Here is a 6000-nt window from a genome sequence, read left to right as displayed (position 1 = left end):
CTTATTCCTTTTTGACCTTCCTTACTTTCTTGTCTCCTTTTTGCTCCTCACATGGCCCAGCTAACTTATTGCCTCTGCACCAACCCTATCTCTTAATTAAGGATTGTCTTCCCAGTATATCCCACAGATCATTCTCATCTCAGTCCATTCACACATATCTTGCTCCAGTGCACCATACATTGTGACCGTTCATTCAAGAGATGAATGGCGACATGGATGAGAAATCTCAGTGACTGACGTTTAAAGAACAGTCAGAGTAAAGCAGGGGCAGAAACAATGGAGATCTGGCACCAGTACAATTGCTCAAAAGGACAAAGATAATAGTTTGGCTTAAATCTGAAACAATAACTTGGCAATATTTTGAAAACGGATTTCTTATGAAAGTCTTTCTTTTATTTTAATTAAAGCTTGTATCCCCTTTAACATGTGGCTGCTATGGCATAAAATATCACATAGCATGCACCTCACCTATCTAGTAGCACATAGAATCATAGCAGCCAACACAAATAATGCAGACAACTGTGATGTCAACAACAACAACAACATTTATTTATATAGCACATTTTCATACAAAAGTAGCTCAAAGTGCTTTACATAATGAAGAATAGAAAAATAAAAGACACAGTAAGAAAAGAAAATAAGTTAACATTAATTAACATAGAATAAGAGTAAGGTCCGATGGCCAGGGTGGACAGAAAAAAACAAAAAAACTCCAGAAGGCTGGAGAAAAAATCCCCTCTGGGCATTCTACCTAACATAAGTGAAACAGTCCTCTTTGGATTTAGGGTTCTCACGCAAGGACTTGATGATGATGGTCACGTAGACTTCTGGCTTTTAGTCCATCAATGCTGGGGCATCATGATGCTTTGAGTAGGTGGTGGTGGCGCAGGCCGCCACCACAAAGAAACCGGAAAAAGAAACAGAAGAGAGATTAGGGTTCAGTACAGATTTTAGAGCCACCATGAATAACATACAGAGCATCAGGATTAAATTAAAGTGAAGTTATAAAAAGGCCATGTTAAAGTAATGTGTTTTCAGCAGTGTTTTAAAGTGCTCTACTGTATCAGCCTGGCAAATTCCTATTGGCAGGCTATTCCAGATTTTAGGTGCATAGCAGCAGAAGGCCGCCTCACCACTTCTTTTAAGTTTTCTTCTTGGAATTCTAAGGAGACACTCATTTGAGGATCTGAGGTTACGATTTGGAATATAAGGTGTCAGACATTCAGATACTGTATATAAGATGGGGCGAGATTATTTAAGGCTTTATAAACCATAAGCAGAATTTTAAAGTCAATCCTGAATGACACAGGCAACCAGTGTAGTGACATTAAAACTGGAGAAATGTGTTCGGATTTTCTTTTCCTAGTTATTATTCTAGCAGCTGCATTCTGCACTCGTTGCAAACGATTTATGTCTTTTATGGGTAGTCCTGAGAGGAGTGCATTACAGTAATCTAGTCTACTGAAAACAAAAGCGTGAATTAATTTCTCCGCATCTTTCAATGATATAAGAGGTCTAACTTTACTTATGTTTCTTAAGTGAAAAAATGCTGTCTTAGTGATCTGATTAATATGCGATTTAAAATTCAGATTACAGTCAACAGTTACCCCTAAATTTTTTACTTCCGTCTTAACTTTTAATCCTAATGCATCAAGTTTATTTCTGATAACCTCATTGAATCCATTATTGCCAATTACTAAAATTTCAGTTTTCTCTTTATTTAGTTTAAGAAAATTACTATTCATCCATTTAGAAATACCAGTAAGACATTGTGTTAGTGAATCGAGAGAGTCGGTGTCATCAGGTGCTATTGATAAGTACAGCTGTGTGTCATCAGCATAGCTGTGGTAGCTCACGTTGTAACCTGAGATAATCTGACCTAACGGAAGCATGTAGATTGAGAAGAGCAGCGGACCCAGGATAGAGCCTTGTGGAACACCAAATCGGATATCATGTGTCTTTGAGATGTGATTACCACAACTCACAAAGAATTTTCTACCTGCCAGGTAGGATTCAAACCAATTTAAGACCCTGCCAGAGAGGCCCACCCATTGACTAAGGCGATTTCTAAGAATATTGTGATCAATGGTGTCAAATGCAGCACTCAGATCTAAGAGGATGAGAACAGATAAATGATAAATCATAATAAATAGATAGATAGATAGATAGATAGATAGATAGATAGATAGATAGATAGATAGATAGATAGATAGATAGATAGATAGATAGATAGATAGATAGATAGATAGATAGACCATAAAGTGATGTCAGCAATAAAATGGATACAAGTAAAAACAGCACTAAATACTAATTATCTTTGGATGGACGACTCCTGAAATGTTTTTCATTTAAGTTTCACTACTGGCACCTGAACTGGTATCTGAACTCATTGTGCCCACTACACTGCAAAATATGCATATACAAAAACTAGACCAAAAAAAAATGAAATGGGAGTTATTTAGCAAAAATATCTGCCAATGGGTTAAGCAAAATTTACTTCTTAAAGTAAGTTAAAAAATCATAAATAAAACATTTTTGATAAGTAAATTAATTCTTACAATAGATTTAATGTCATGAAATAAATACTTTTCACTTGCTTAGATTTCATTCTTTTCAGTGTAGGGTGTGTTCCACAAACCAAGATTCAACAACAACAACATTTATTTCTATAGCACATTTTCATACAAACAGTAGCTCAAAGTGCTTTACATAATAAAGAATAGAAAAATAAAAGACACAATAAGAAAACAAAATAAATCAACATTAATTAACATCGAATAAGAGTAAGGTCCAATGGCCAGGGGGGACAGAAAAAACAAAAAAACTCCAGATGGCTGGAGAAAAAATAAATAAAATCTGTAGCAATGCTAGTAATTTGTTTTTTTAACTGCAAAACTACTTTGGTCCTAAGCTGCTGAAATGTCCTTAAGATCTGAAAGCTCCTTCCCAGGGTGAAGTGAACTGTCTGTTTACCCATCTCATCTCTTTTTATATTCTTGGGGTCTGGTCATGAGCAAAACGGTTAGCTCCCCCACCATTTCTGTGACCTTCATGAGCCATGCCGTACACACTGAGCTTCCAGTTTTTTTTCTGAGGTATATTGTGGGTCCCACAGTTTTGTTTCTGGAGTTCTCGTCACCATTTTAATGAATTCCCCTTTGCTTCCTTTGCCAACTCAATAGTCAAACCCATCTATTATCTTCAAAAAAACTCCCAACACCTACGTACACATTTACTACAGCAGCATCCAAATCCCTTCCCGTGTGCTTCTAAGAATAAATCTTCATGTTTGCTACATTAACATCACCTCTCACAGCAATACATTTTTATGAACCTCCTCCCATAGACCTCTACACTAAAGGGATTCCGGTCACCACATGCTGCCTGGCCCTTTACTCACCTTATCCAAGTGCCCAGACATCATCTTGGTGTTACCAGCATTGACTTTTATTATACCAGCTTTTCATGTCAATATTGTTTCTTCTGTTCCACTTACCTTTCTGTCGGCAGTACAAAGCTGTCTGTGTGCCCAAGGACAATGTGATACATTCCTTCCTGTTGACCATATTCCATTGCTATCATGAACAGAACCAGACTCAAGACTGGCCCACCTTTTTGCTAGGCCGTTTCAGATACTGGCATCACTACAGGTACACTGTTCAGAAAATATTAACATGTCAATGCAATCTCAGCAAAAGTTCAAACATCCATGAAAGGAAGAGATCTTTGTCTAGTGGTGTCTGTGCTGCAAGTCCATGTCTTCTTTCAGGGCCATAATATTGCCTTCACATATTGACATGGTTATTTCAACATGGAGTCTGCATGTTTCCCCTGTGTGTGTGTTTGTGTGTGTGTTGGCCTTTCTCCAGGTACTCCAGATTCCAACCCACATGTCAAAGTGGAATGTGTTATTTGTGAGCTTTTCTTCCAATAGTCAATTTCTCTGCCTAGAAATATGAGAAACCTATTTAACTGAGTGAATCTAAACTGGCCTAATTTAGGTGTTTACATGTGTGAGTGTCAGCTACGACAGACTTGCACCTCCATTGACAGTTGGCTCCTGCCTGGCATTCAATTCTGTTAGGATAGACCCCTGCCAGCAACTCTAAATCGGTTTAAGTGGGTTAAAAAATTTCACAAATAGACATTTGTGCAACTGAATGTTTCTCTTTCTCTTTACTGTGGGTATCAACCATCTACACACCTTTTCTATAACAATAAAAGACACATGTGGCATGTCTGACTTTGGACTGCCGTGTGTCCTACAGTGACAGGTGCTTGAATCTGTAACTTCTTGTTGATCCCTCACACTCTTTTCTTCACAACAGAATGAAGTTCGAAAGCTGGGCATCAAAAAGAAGCTAAGAACCAAAGAGCTGGAGCTGAGAAAGAAAAGCAAGCAATTGAAATTGGCAGTCAAACAGGCTCAGCATGAGCAACTGGACCTGAAAATGAGACTGTCTGGGTACTCTGAAAACCAAGAGGAGTTAACGGTATGTGGGTATGTGAGGTGGTGTTTCCTAGCTGGGAGAGTGTCGTCTGCCTCACACTGCAATGGACTGCACTGACCACACTGTACTGGGGACACGTGTATGAGGGCACTGGCACATGGCACATGCTATTTTGTTTTTTTCAGTACAATTGCCAGGCAGTAAACAATTAGGATTTCAGTCTGAGTTCTGGTGGAAGCTGTTTAAAAACACAGTTGTAACAGAGTCGGGTGTCTGTTTTCCTAGGGTTTTCTTAGAATGCTAAATATTACTGTGAATATCAATAAATTAATCGGAGTACGTAAGTACCTTAGAAATGTTACAAATGGGACGAGAGCAATCACTCCACCCATCTTGTTCGGTTAGATAATAGCTAAGATAACTCTGTATGTTAACCAGATGTTCTTTAAAAGCTCTCAATGCCTCCACATCATTGTCTTGAATTGGTAGTTTGTTCCAAGTTTCCATAACCTTTTGTGCCCAGATGTGCTTTTCTGGTTTACCTCTTGACTGAAGAAGGGGCCTGAGTTGCCTCGAAAGCTTGCCTTTTGTGATCTTTTTAGTTAGCCAATGAAAGGTGTCATTTTGCTTGACTTCTCATTGCATCCATAATGGCTAACACAGTACAACACCCTACTACTGTGTTCTATCTTAAATACACTTCCTCTACTATTTATCTTAGACTATTTATCTAAACGAATTCTGCTTTATCAATGTCTTTGAGTGCTCTGGACACCTGAATTAGGGTCCCACCCAGCCTTCACCTCTCATAATTCCCGTAGCCGATCTACTGTGCTAAGGAGTACGTAGAATTTTATAAGATAAATCAGAAGAAGAGACATAGTCAAAACCTCTAGCAACAATTGGAGCAAAAGGTGATTACCAGAAAAAAGATTTGAAAATAAGCCAATAACTTCACAAAAAGGATGGTTACTGTCCAAAAATGGGGTTAATTCATCTTTTACATATCTGACACTTTGTGCTGTAATTTTCAGGGACCTCATCTTTTAAATTCCAGCAGCTTCCTCCCATTACAAAGTTGATGGGTTAACATCCAGAGTGAGGAACAAAGAGTTTCAAGCAGTCAGAAAAATGCAATGTAAATATAAGGAATTGTCATTGTTATATGACCAAAAATAATTATTTCATTTCAAAAGGGAAACAAACATTATTGTAATATTGTGCACTATTTTGATTTTATGCACTTTAACATGTGACTGGTTTATTTCAAAATTGGAAAAAAAAGTATTGCTACTACCTCAGATTCTGTTCAGTTGTAGCTTTTTATTGTTTTTATACACTTTTTGATGTGCCTGTGTCAAATGTGACCAAATTTAAAAGGGAAACAATGAATAAACATTACTTGGTTTTCAATACATCCATTTTTGTTTATTACCTGCTGAAAATGTCTGGCCGAGCTAAATTTCCTGGTTTGAATATCTGGCCCAAGTGAAATTGTAATTGAATAGCCCTGCTTTAGGGAGTTCGCTGCGAATGCAGAAGATGATGT

This window comes from Polypterus senegalus, chromosome 3 (genome assembly GCF_016835505.1).
Source record: "Polypterus senegalus isolate Bchr_013 chromosome 3, ASM1683550v1, whole genome shotgun sequence".
Classification (NCBI taxonomy): domain Eukaryota; kingdom Metazoa; phylum Chordata; class Cladistia; order Polypteriformes; family Polypteridae; genus Polypterus; species Polypterus senegalus.
Note: the sequence above shows the minus strand (reverse complement) of the source record.